Source organism: Gorilla gorilla, chromosome 9 (assembly GCF_029281585.2).
Source record: "Gorilla gorilla gorilla isolate KB3781 chromosome 9, NHGRI_mGorGor1-v2.1_pri, whole genome shotgun sequence".
NCBI classification, from domain to species: domain Eukaryota; kingdom Metazoa; phylum Chordata; class Mammalia; order Primates; family Hominidae; genus Gorilla; species Gorilla gorilla.
This window is the reverse complement of record NC_073233.2, coordinates 28,713,988-28,728,079: the sequence shown is the minus strand read 5'-3', so window position 1 is coordinate 28,728,079 and position 14,092 is coordinate 28,713,988. Positions and strand designations below refer to the sequence as shown.

At 35.9% G+C, this 14,092-nt stretch overlaps 1 protein-coding gene across 1 annotated transcript in view; it reads right to left on the bottom strand.

Annotated features, from left to right (window-relative positions):
* The window catches only part of SLC17A6 (solute carrier family 17 member 6), a 41,620-nt gene that overhangs the window by 20,392 nt on the left and 7,136 nt on the right, over positions 1-14,092 (bottom strand). The gene's annotated exons all lie outside the window — the stretch shown is intronic.

The window sequence follows — 14,092 nt, the reverse complement described above, 5'->3', positions numbered from 1 at the left end:
TATATGTTTTGGACTCTATTTCATTCTACAATGTAAACTGCCTAAGGGTAAGAGCTTGTTTTTCACATCCATTGTATCCTTGACACTTAGCACAGTGCCTGACACACAGTTGGTAATAACTGAAGAGTTACTGGAAATAATGAATGCATAAATAAAGTTATTAGTCACATTATGCAACTACTTGTAGCTTTCCTAGAAGCTGCACATACATAGAAATTTTATAAATGAACTCGTATTTTAAATGAACCAAGAAGTCTCTTGATTAAATCCCTTAGTACATGTTCTCGAAATAATGCAAATAATTATACTTAGTATATCTCTCTCAGGTTTCTCATTTTTTTCTTCTGTTTGAGACACTTCTCGAGCAGCCTACATACAACCATTCAAGAAAAAAATGCTAGAAACGTAATGCTAAAGCTTTTATCCATCTACAAGTAAAAATTCCATTCCTTCGTTAAAAAAAGAAAAAAAAAAAAATCTCCTGGTCGGGTGCAGTGGCTCATGCCTGTAAACCCCAGCAATTCTTCGGGAGGCAGAGGCGAGCGGATCACAAGGTCAGGATCTCAAGACCAGTCTGGCCAACATAGTGAAACCCCATCTCTACTACACAAAATACAAATAATTAGCTGGTTGTGGTGGTGTGCGCCTGTAATCCCAGCTACTCAGGAGGCTGAGGCAGGAGAATTGCGTGAACCCAGGAGGCAGAGGTTGCAGTGAGCCAAGATCGCACCATTGCATCCTGGGCGGGCAACAGTGTGAGATTCTGTCTCAAAAAACAAACAAACAAACAAACAAACAAACACTTCTATAATGTTTATACTAAGTAATAAAAGTATTCCTTTAGCTCGGTTACTTTATAACTATTCCCTTGCAAAGATGTTTTGGGACGTGCTAACTCCAATGAGCTAATCTATATATTTTAGGCAAATTTTATCAAGTCAAACATGAGCCTTAAATTCAGTCAATGTTGGTTGCCTGATAGAAGCTCTAATCTCTCTTGTGGGCACTTTTAAATGTTACTGTTAAAGACCTGGATTTCTGAAAAGGACCCTCTATGATTATTATTAATCTGCTACAGAAAGGTGAGAAAAGACATCCCAAACGGCAGTGAATTAAAACTTTTTCTATTGATTATATACTAGTCAAATAATTTTGTGTAAAAATATATGTAGCCTGTATCCGCCTTCCCTTAGTGGCTTCTCTCCACTGAGATAAATGATCACTCATGAAGTGAATATTCTGCTCCATTCTTCCTCTGTGCTGTTTGCCCAAAATATATGTCCTTTTGTTTTAAGCCAAAGATAATTTTGCATGCTAAGGTTTGAGGAAAAACTTTTATCCAGGTTTAGCTAATATGTGGGTCTTATTTTATTATAATTGTTTTAGAGGTACAATGCATAAATTTTATTTTCTGTGAATGTAACATTCTATCATCACTGTCTCTCCCTTTTTGAAGGGTTTGTAAATACGATTGTCTCGTGATAAGCTGGTGAGAGATGAATATTACCCATTCTTTAGCTTAGTTTCTTAACCTCTTCATGATTGAAATTTGGGCGTAGATAACCCTTTGTTGTGGAGTGCTGTCCTGTGTACTGTATGACAATTAGCACCATCTCTGGCATTTATTCACTAGATGCCAGTAGCACACACCCCTCCTCTAAGTTATGGCAACCAAAAATGTCTTCAGTAATTGTCAAATGTTCCCTGCGAGAAAAATCACCCCCTTAGTAAAGCTGAATCAAGTATGAATTATTTGTTGAATGTACACTATAGTCAGAGCTAAATTTAATGAGTGCTTATTCGACTTGCTAGATACCATATTAACGCTTCACATGCCATAAACTCCACAAGCACCTAACAACCCAGCGACGTGGGTATTATTCATTACACCATATATCCATTATAACATATACCAATGTTATAGATGGAGAAACTAAACCTAAGATAAGTAAAATCACTAGTTCAGGTGGTTAACTAGTTTTAAATAGAGGAAACCTGTTTCAGATATAGTTCTGTTTTATTTAAAACCCAATGAGTTTTGCCACTAGGATTTATACCTGATTATGCATATACTAGGTAGTTAGTAATATACTTCAGCATTCAAACTGTAAATTTAAATGTTAATCTTCACAAAGCCACTTGATATCACACTATTATTTCTGAAATAAAATGCCGATAGATTACTTTTAATGTTTACTTTTCATTCTTACTCTGAACAATGTTTCTAATTATACAATATCATGGCATAATTGAAGTGGTTTTAATTTTAAGTTCCTTAATTTCTACATGGTCTTACTCTGTCACCCAGGCTGGAGTGCAGTGGCACTATCTTTGCTCACTGTAACTTCTGCCTCCTGGGTTCAAGCAATTCTTATGCCTCAGCCTCCTGAGTAGCTTGGAGTACAGACCCAAGCCAACATGCCTGGCTAATTTTTTGTATTTTTAGTATGCACTGTGTTTTGCCAGGTTGACAAGGCTGGTCTTGAACTCCTGACCTCAAGTGATCCACCCTCTTCAGCTTCCAAAAGTGCTGAGATTAGAGGTGTGAGCCACCATGCCTGGTCTCTTAATTTCTTTATCTATCCTTTTTTTCATTATTAGTGGGCACTTCATCTCAAAATCCATTGAATTCCCTGTAACTAGTTAAGAATCCATCAAACTTTACAAATCTCATCTTCTTATTTAATTTTATATAATTGTTATCCTAATTAATATCTAAGTAATTAAAATTCTGATTATCAAAATTCTTGCCCTAAATGGAAAGCCTTTACACCTTGTCTTGCCACACAGCCAAAATTGAAGCAGCCTCCCCATTCAATATTCATTCATGCATTTACACTTCAAACTTCTGTGAGACTATATTCACAGGAGAGTATTGTGTGGAAGAGAAGGTAAGATTTACAGGTCATTTACTGTAATTTCTCCATTTGTGTTGACTCATTTAATTCTCACAACAACTCTCTGAGTTGTTACACTTTCCTCTCATTTTATAAATAAGGAAATTGAAACAAAGTGTGGCCAAGAAAAAAAGCAAGTAGTAAAGCTCAGATTTAAATCCAGGGCTCTCTGACATGAAAATCTGTGCTCTTTCATTCACATGATGTCAGCAGGCACTTAGAAAAAGAAGAGGATGGACCTCAGTGTAGTAGGAGAGGGAGAGACCAGTAATCCAGAGAAAATGTGTGCCAAAGGCCACAACAGAAGTACAGATAGAAAACAACAGAGGAAAACATTCATCTCAGCTGAGTTGACCAAGTCACAAACCTTTGGTAGGGAAACTTGCAAAGATTAATATAAAAAAGAAGAAAGACTTTCCAAAAACAAGGAATGGCTCAGCAAAGCTTCACAAATGGAAGAGGTTACCTTCTGTACCAGAAACTAAGGAAGTATTGAAAATGGCTGAACATAGTGGCTCAGGTGCTTAGGAGAAGGAAGAACATCTAGAGTGGGATGCTGGATGAGGAGGCTTTGAGGAAGTGTTAGATAGTCCAAGAAGGTGAAGGGTGAAATCCATCAGTCTGTGACATCTTGGAAATTATTGAGTTTGGGGTGACTTCAGAGGGTGACAATTATACCCCTAAAGTGAGGTAAGTGTGAAGCTTAGTGGGATTGAGGAGAGAGGGATCTAAAAGCCAGGAAGCAGGAGGTGGTTAACAACCACCTAAGTTCAGCCAGGATGATGGCTTGCAGAGGAGCAAGGGGTCAAAGTCACTAATGGTAGAAGAGGGTGGGGGGAAAGGCTGATATAATGCTACAGTAATTTTTGTAGGACCCCAGCTTTGTCACTTAATAATTATGTAACTAGTACGTTGTTTAACTTCCCTAAACTTCTGCTTCCTTGTCTTTAAAAACGACATCACTAGGTAATGGTTCAGAGCGTGGATTCTTGAGCCAGACTGCCTGGGTTCACAGTTCATCTGACACTTATCACTGAGTGACCTTGAGCACCTTATGTAACTTTCTGTTCCTCATTTCTCATCTAAACAATGTGAATATTAACAGAACCTATGAGATATTTGAAGTAAAACAACCAGAAGAATGGCTGGCACACTCTAAGCATTTAAAGAATGTTGGAACTTGCATGATAATAATACTAATGTGTTGTATCTCTTAAGATCACTGTTAGGCTAAATAGAATTGCGTACCTAAAGGACTTAGTCTGATGCTTGACATATGACAATAAATTCGTAACTATGAGCCAGTCAGGTAGAGACAGTAATTGTCAATTGTTATTGAATTGTTAGTGTGGATATCACTTCTAGATTCTCATTTTTACTGAACAACAATATTAGAAAGCTCTTACTGCCATCTTTACTTCACAGACGGTGTAACCATGTCCGAGTGAGTAAAAATAACTTGCCAACATCATATAGATAGTAAGTAGAGAACTATGGTTTACATTACTTATCTGTTGTAGATCCTGGATATCTAACCATTAAGATCTGCTTACTGTAACAGCAGCAGAATGAGTACTGGCATTAACAATGCCAACAGCAATATATAAAATAACATAAACTTTGAAAGATGATAATTTTATTGAAAGATTGATGGTAGTAGCAGTGGGAAGTGAAAGCAGAATTCTACGCCATCTCTCCTATGTTTTGAAGTAAGTAGTTAAATGGAGAGGCTCATTTATGAAAGTTTTGTATTTTCTTAAACGAAGTATAAGTTTCAAAAAGAAATGAAAGAAGTAGTGGAACTGAATATGAAAAAGAATTTTAAGAGTATAAAATTGCCGGGCGCAGTGGCTCACGCCTGTAATCCCAGCATTTTTGGGGGCCGAGGTGGGTGGATCGCCTGAGGTCAGGAGTTCAAGACCAGCCCGACCAACATGGTGAAATCCCGTCTGTACTAAAAACACAAAAATTAGCTGGGTGTGGCGGTGGGCACCTGTAATCTCAGCTACTCAGGAGGCTGAGGCAGGAGAATCACTTGAACCCGGGAGGCAGAGGTTGTGGTGAGCTGAGATCGTGCCACTGCACTCCAGCCTGGGCAACAAGAGCAAAACTCTGTCTCAAAAAAAAGACGAAAAAAATATAAATTGTTTAGCACAGTAGTTTCTAGACTTTCACATGCATGATATAAACCTAGGCCTTGTTAAAATACAGATTGCTAGGTGTTAGAGTTTCTGAGTCAGTAGATGTGTTTGGGGCCTGAGAATTTGCATTTCTAACCAGTTCCCAGGTTATTCTAGTATTTATTGTCCTGCTTTGGGAATCATTGGTTTAGCAGTACCATGCCAGATATTCCCCCAGGACATCACAAAAGGGGCAGATATGGGGTGAAGACCCAGACCTAGAAAAAACAAAGCTAGACAAAGTTGGACATAGTGGAAACAAAGGGCTTACATTTTGTTATAGAGGGTAGAGGCAAGGGTAGAATAGAAACATTGCTAAAATGGAAGATGTCCTTTAAAAAACACAAATGGATATTAGATTGTTAGATCAAAAACGAAAATGAAGTTCTCTGTTCTGCTTTTGACCATTCTTATTGACCAAATTGACTGAGCAGCTGCCATATTTTTCTTGGGGACATTTAAATAGCATGATACAGTATTAGTTAAAAAGACGAGTTTCTTTTTTTATTACACTGTGAAAATCCAAATTCCAACTCCAATTTCTTGCTGAGTATGACTTTGAGCAAGTTGTCATTACTTAAATTCTTTTAGCCTCATTTCTCAGTCTGTTTCTTGTAGACATTTAAATAGTATGATATAGTATTAGTTAAGAATGAGAGGTTTTGTTTTGTTTTGTTTTGTTTTGGTTACACTGTGAAAATCCAAATTAAAATTCCAATTTCTTGCTAAGTATGACTTTGGGCAAGTTGTCATAACTTAAATTCTCTTAGCCTCATTTCTTGGTCTGTATAATGGAAATGTTTCCATACTTCAAAAAAGTATCATGAAGATTAAATAAATCAATTATGAAAGGGGACACTGTATGGTCCATAATAAATGGCTTGTCAAGGTTAGCCATTATTATACAGAAATTTCCTAATCTTTAATAGACTTTTCAAAGAATGATTATTTCGCATCTTTTTCTCCAGAATGATTTTGCACTGATTAAATAGTGTTAATTCTGTGCCCGTGAACACATGGTTGTTCCATATCAGGCTGAAATTCTAGCAGCTTTCATTAAGTGCAGAAGACATGTAATGGGAATTTTATCTCCCATTCTGAATTCATACAGAATTGATTGAAATGCATCAGCCTCTTAGTCTGTGCCTCAATAGTCCATCTAAAGTATCTCATGGGAAATGACCAGAAAAGAAAATTCACAGTCTTTTTTAAATCAATAACTGTCTCAGTGTCCTTCCACTTTATCCTTCAATACTCACCCATGCCCCCACCCTCAAAAACACACCTCTTTTTCAACTAGTCTCCTCTCAGATATTGCTAAACTACTGTAGATCACCTTTGTAAGACTTAACTCATGAGGTTGTATGTTCCCCAAGCCCTCGCATTATTTTTTCTCTTGGAGAATTGGGTCCAGGTCTCCACTTCTTTAAACTCCATGGTGCTAGCACAATGCTTTTCATATGGCATGTTCTCAGGAATGAGCATCCAATTCTTTTTGTGCAAAGACTCTCAACTGAGGGTAATTATAACTTCCTCTTCTAGGTATATGTAGGTGATAACTGATCTTTCTTCTATGAATATTTATTTCAAACAGTTGATCATTTATTTCTTCTCTAGCTTTTAATAGGGACAGACTGCTGTTCTGGGTATCCTATCAATTCTAGGAAGCTGAGTTATTTTCATAGAATAACTGTAGGTTGACAGCTATGGGCTATAATTTAGAGTACTCCTGTAGATAAATCCTCACTTGAGATAGTTGCTGAGTTCAAGTACATGACCCAGTGTGGCCTCATTCTTGCATCTTGCAAAGAACACTGGAATCCCCTGAAACTAGCAGCCATCACATTGCCTGTTACTGCCTGTTCATCACTAGATCCTCATCAGCCTCTGAAACCACTGTCTCTGAAGCTCTGCTTTCAAAATTAAATTAGGAAATAATGCTTCAGAGGCGAAAAGGTGTCCTCTTAAAGAACCTCGCCATTCATTAATACTTAATATAGTTATATTTATTATATTACGCTTGTTTCATCATTTTTGTTTGGTCTGATGCTAGAAGACAGAAGCATTAAATATATTTTCTGTATATTAGCAGACAGAAGGAAATAGATTATATAACAAGAAACATTTAATGTTCATGTGAGTTTTATTATCCCTAGGATTACTCTTAACTTTGACACTTATAATTGGGTTTCACAGCACTACTGCCCTGAAAATGATGTTCATCATTAAAACGTTTTAAAGTTATTCTCTCATCAAAAGACTTGTCTAGCAATGAAAACCACCCAAGTAAATCAATTCTCAAAATTGTTCCATAGGCTAGTTCTTTCCTATTTACCTAGCCCAGCACTAAATAATATAGTGATTTTTTAAGAAGCTGTAAAATACAATGTTTTTAAAGAAAACACACAGTAAAAATATTTAATAAGAGAAATGTGTTTAGGAAAGAATGATATAATTTGAAATCAGACATCTTGGGGTCTATAACCCAGCTCTGCCTCATACCATCTAGTGTATCTGGGAAAACGATTCTGTATTCAGTTTTCTCATGAGTAAAAGAAGTATCAGTATGCCTGCCTTCATGGTCATAAACACAGAAATAACAGGCACTGGGGACTCCAAAAGAGAAGAGTGTGAGAGTGCTTGGGGTGGTGGTGAGGGTGGAAAAATTATCTCTTAGGTATAATTATCTATTTAGGTGATGGGTACCCTAGAAGCCTAAACCTCACTATTACACAATCTATCCACATGACAAGCCTGTACATGTATCCCTTGAATCTAAAATAATAATAAAAGAAAGAATGCTTGCCTTATAGAGTCATGTGCAGGATAAAGATAATGTACATTACGAATTTTGTGATATATATACTTATTATTTGATTCAATTCTAATTTCACCTGCCTCCCGAAATATAAAACAAAGGCAATTATGAAGATGATTTTATAATATAATTTATATATTCTCTTTCCACTCTAGAAAAAGCATTTCTAGAAATAAATACATTTTGTAAAATTAAATATTTATTTTTTGATTTTTTAAATTGTAAAAGTAAGTTTTATATAATATCAGGCAGTATATTTTTATCATTATATATGAAAACAAACTATCAATGAAATACTCTAGCAAATTACACAATTTTTAACAGTAAACTCACTAAAACATGGCTTTCTCAGAAGAAATAAAGAAGTCACACATATATATAGCTTAAATTGAAGTTCTAAATAGTAAGATGAATCTCAAGCAGTCTGGTATTTCATTTCACTTAAGATCTTTCTCCTTATAATTGGCACCTAAGGTGTTAGATCTAAAACCCACTTCTGGTGTGAATATAAGTCAGAGATAGGCCATCAGTAATTGGGCTGGGGAAAAAAAGGAAAGAAATGTGCAAACTAATGTGTAAAATAATAATTTTATTATTTCTTTAGAAAAGACATAGAAATTGATGGGTGTTCTTAATTTTTCAAAGAACAGTATTACAGTCTCTGTGAAATAAAATAAGGGCCATTTGCTTATTAAAGATGTTTTCAAAATAATAAACCATTTGAAAACCACTTAAAATTGTTGGGTTTTTTTTGTGATTTCCTCTGCAGCAAATAACATTCTGAAATAAATTTGCTGATTATTATCAGGTAAAAGCCTGATTTCTGTTTTTCTTCTACTTGTCACACACACATACACTTTCCCTTCTTTTACAGTATGAAATAATCATATGTCATTATTTTATGCACATTGATGTTCTTAAATGGCAGGAAGCTCTATACCACTATAGAGATTGCCAAAATCAAGAGGTATAATAGTAATCATGACACAGAAATGTTTGGAAAGGCAAATGCAGCTGCTGAAAACCTGTATCACAAACTGCCTGATGATTAGCATTCAATATGGCCCATAATGAGTTCGCTTTGAAATTCCTAGTCATATTTTCTATGACCCACAGCCACAAACACCCTCAAGTATCAAGCCCACCCCAAAATGATTTGCCCAGAAGAGGTGAAAGGAGCACTGGTGACTTGTCACTTCTACAGATGATGTTCATTTTCCCTAAATCAATCAATCCACTTCCATTTGGGCAGTGGATTGTCGCTTAACAGGAAACTAGTGTTCCTCACCTCAGGTGTGGAACTAATTCTTTCCTGGAGGGTCTGCAGTAGACTGACTCAGGCTGTTTAATCTATTTAATCTAATCAAATCAGGGCTTGGATGCCTCCCTTTGTCACATCTGATGCCCCCACTCCCATATTAAACAGGGAATACACAGGCATGAGCCAACCCTCTGAGTCCCTTGATACATCATTAAGTTGTAAAAATGACTTCATCACTCACAACAGAGAGATGAGACAGTCCCAGTGGTAGCATATGGCGGTAGGAGCATCACTCTACCAGCTGCCCACATGACTCTCTCCTTCCTCAAATCATGTCTCTCCCCTCCAGAAGCTGCCTCTGCACTGCAGTAGCAGAATGCTGCAGCAGCGGGAAAAGCCAGAGCTAGTAAGGGGTAAGGGATTGGAGAATGAAAAGAGAGCTAGAGGAACTCATATCGGCAAAGTACATGCAAGCCCTTGGAGACCCATCCCTCCTCAATCCATCTATTCATCTTATGGTAAAGGGTATTTTCTTTTGTCAGAAAAATGCAGGCTTCTCCTGACTTACCCCAGATACCTAACCTATGGGGCCCACAATAGGAAGGCAGCTAGATGTTTGATTGGCAGCTAGATGCATGAGATAGAAAAAGTCACCTCTGGCCTTAAAAGACTGGGTGCTTATAAAGCATTTCCACTGGAACAGGATGGTGGTCCCTTTAAGCAGGATTTATGTTCATAGTCTGAATTATTTTATCACACATAAGGAATTCACAAATATTTCTCACTGGAAGGATTGAGGAACTCCTTCTTGCAATGGAGGTTGCAATGGATAGGTAAGTAGAGAGGAAAAAATATTACATAGATAGACCAATAGCGTGTGTGTGTGTGTGCATGTGTGTGTTTGTGTGTGCGTGTGTGTTTGATGATGGTGCTTAGGAATTCATTTCCAATGCTTATTCCAACAAATAAATAAAAGCACATCTTTACTGTTGCATCTCTCTGAAGAAAAAAGACAGAACAGCTCCAGTAAAATTGCTCCTTTCTGGGCTTAACACATAAAGATATTATGTTTAAAATGTCTTCTTCTCCTTTTGAAAATTATTCTAACAAGAGATGTTTCATAATTATGCCAGCCAGAATATTTACCAAAAGTATATTAAAATTCATTTTTATAAATACAAATGTACACTAGTAAATTTTAAAACCATGCTTTTGGGTTTGCTCACTTTTAAGTATAAATTACTTTCTATTTTATACAGCATGTAAATTGAGTTGCATCAGTCAAAACCCCAAGGATAAATCCCTTCATTTCTGCAGACAAAAGTCTAATCTACACCCAGTCATGTTCAAATCTCTGCAATTTTAGTTCTAAGAGCCCAAACTGCCAAAGTGTCTGCGTGGCAGAAAAAGTTATAAATACCATGTTCTCTGTTATAGAATATCAGATTCTTTGTCTTAGTCATTATCAAGTGTGGAGTTTGCCTTTTGCGGAGAAAAGGGCAGAATCAGCTATGTTGTCACCAAATAGCTTGGGAGCCAGTACACACACACAAAAAAAATTCAGTATGATTCTCCTGCCAAAATAAAATCTAAGGATCCCTTGGGCCCGCTAAAGCCTTCTCTCGCTAATTCATGAAATTCTTCCCTGGATTTGGGGCATGATAGATTGTAATCATTCATTCAGAGAGCAGATGGCTCAGCCTACTGCCGAAAGCAAACTTTGCAATGAAGCATATAGTATCAGAGAGAGATGTTAAATTTCATTGTAAAGGTACCTTTGCCATCATGTATTATCAGACACGTGAGTTCTAGTCACAATCCCTCTGTGACCTCAGATAAATCACTACTCCCTCATTTCTCTATTTCATTTCCTGCTCTGTAAAATGAGAGGGTTGGATTAGATGAGCTCTGTCCAGCAATAATATGGGTTCTTCCTGTTGTGGGGTTCACTATATGCTACAACCAAGTGTGATCCTAAGTGTCTTATTCAAATAAAAAGTATTTTTTCTTTAGAAAAAGTCAAGTTAGAAATTCAAGAAACACTTGAAAACACAAAAATAAAGGATTACGGTAGGGGAAAATAAACTATAACTTTGAGTAGAGAAGTCTAACCTCAAGCTAAAATGGATTTCTCTAAGTGAATTTATGCTTGGCTAGAATTCAAAGATTGGATGTACTGAATCATTAGCACTCTATACACTTGGCTAAAAATATTTTTAAAACAGCTCTTTAAAGGCCTTCAAATAAAATTTACAGAATTTTTAGTGAACAATAATTTCAATTTGAATAACATACATGGGAAAATAATTTTAAAGGTAGAAATATGACTCATGAAAAAATGCATTTTTTATCACACTAGAAATAAACCATTTGCATTATTAATGCTTCAGGTAAATTCATACAAAAATAAGCTGAATAGTCACAGAGGTTTTATTCCTTCCTTTTTTTCCCGAAAGTTAAGATTTCATTAATACTAAATAATAACGGCAAGCAATTACCTAGTTCCAGGCACTTCAGAAAACTTTACATATATTTAGCTGTTATGACCCACGTGAGGTAGGTACTTTGATTAGCCCTCCTTTACAGAAATACAAACTAAGGTGTAAAGGGGATAAATCACATTTTATATCATTCAGTTACTGAGTAACACATTCAAGAGCCTGAACCTACAGTTTGGCTTTAGAGCCTAAATCTTACTGCTTTTTTTTTTAAATCCCCAAATACCTTGTTGTGAAATTTATTTTATTTATTTAACGAGTATTTATCATGAGTCAGGTACTCTCTGAGATACTAGTAATATAGCAATGAAAAAAACAACAACATGGACAAAACTACCATTAGACAAACAGATAAATAAGTAAAATATTGATATGACAGGTGGTGATAAGTGCCATGTAAAAAAATAAAGCAGGGTTGAGAAATCAAGAGGACAGGAGCAGGGTATTAAAAATATTAAATAGAGTTTAAATAATATCACCACCTAAATAAAGGCAAAACAGTTTTGTGATACAGTGCTATACATTAAACATATAATGTTCATCAAACTCCCTTTGCTGTATCTGACCTTCTATGGTTATGCCTTTTGCAAAAAAAAATGTATATTTATATATTTTATATATTTTTATATATTTCATATATTATATATATATGCTATTTATGCCGTTAAACACGTGTCCGGGTTCTTCACAGCAATTTAAATGCAGGGTAAAACCAGTGCTTAGGAATTTCATATTTGTAAATATCTGGATTACTATAAGCCAATGTCCTGTATTATTTAAAGACAAAAATAATTTGCCCCCCACATTTTTTTATTACCATATTAGTATGTTCTCATCTTAAAACATTAAAGATTTTGTAAGGAATCTTCCTTTGACCCCCCACCCTAAGGCTTTTCCTGGAGGTGACTAAATTCTCCAGCCCATAATGTGCAATAGCTCTTTAAGGGAAGACAAAGGAAAAAGTGATGCAAGAGCCATCCTTCCTCTGAGACTGGGCTTACTCCCCTCCTGACTCTTCCAACTCCTCCTCTCAATAATCAGGAAAGTAAATATACTTAGAATCTGAGTAGTATAAGAACCAGGAGTCTGCATTGTGACCAAGAGTGGGGCTGTCTTTGCTTAATCAATAAACTGAAGAAGCCAAATAATTGCTCTTTGTTTTTCATTGAGAAATTTGCCAAGAGATGTAGCCAGGAGCCCTTCTCTCTTGAGTGACCGTCTCCGCACACCTCAGTTTATCTTCCTCAGTTCCACCCACAACAGTGGTGGCAAAACTTTCCAAAGTGAGACTCTTTTACATCTAGAGGGAAAGGAATCTGTCCCCAATATCACATGCAAAGGAAATCTCATTCTACTCTTAAGTGATCACTATAGAGAAGCTTATTTGAATGGGTACATGATGCTTATAAGTGGAAGATTGGTTTTGCTGTTTTGTCTTTACTGTTTTTGAAAAAGAGATCATAATAGGAAATATACGTCTTTCAAACAACTTGTAAAAATCTCTGATTTTGTGTTTATTAAAAGTCTTCTAAGGTAAAATTCTATGTAGTATTTGTAGTACTAGTTGGACATTCACCATGTTAATAATAGGGGTATCAGGATGATTAAATTTTTATCATTTTTATAATTTTTTTCTTACTAATGTGCAATACTGTTATAATCTGAAAAGAAAATGTTATACATGTTTAAAAACCATTTTCACACAAGGCTTCAACTGCATTTTGCAATGTTTTGTTATATTTTCAAAATGAAGAAAAATGTCAGAATCTTCAGGCAAGATAAGGTAGTTGATCTCTATAATTTTCTATAGGTTCATGATATTTTACAATACATTTTTAATTTAATTTTCTCAGTATCATAGAACATAACATATCATATATGAAAATATTAAGGCCTCTTCCTTGAATACCCATTTAAAGGTAAGATTAATTTGGATCCAAATAGGAATTCCAGAAATTAAAATTTTTTTCTATAAAAAAATTAGCTGGGGGTGGTGGTTCACGTCTGTAGTCCCACTACTCGGGAGGCTGAGGCAGGAGAATCACTTGAACCCAGGAGGTGGAGGCTGCAGTGAGCCCAGTTCATGCCACTGCACTTCAGCCTGGTGACAGAGTGAGAATCCATCTCAAAAAAAAAAAAAAAATCTTTTGAGGAAAATCTACCAGGTAAATTAGAACCTGAGTCAGCGTCACTCTTTTCATTGCTAAACATGACACAGATAGTAATGAGTTTGCATTTTTTTTTATTTAAATAATCGGAAAAACCCATTTACTGACCTCCTAGTGTTACAAAGAGGAAAAGCTGGAGCATCCCTGGTGTTTTTTCCTGGCAGGAAAATGTTAGCATTTTAATATTTGACAAGGTGAATATTTTGACTCTGAAAAAAACCCTTAAAGTCACCACCATTATATTTTCATTTGACATCATATTGAGTTCTT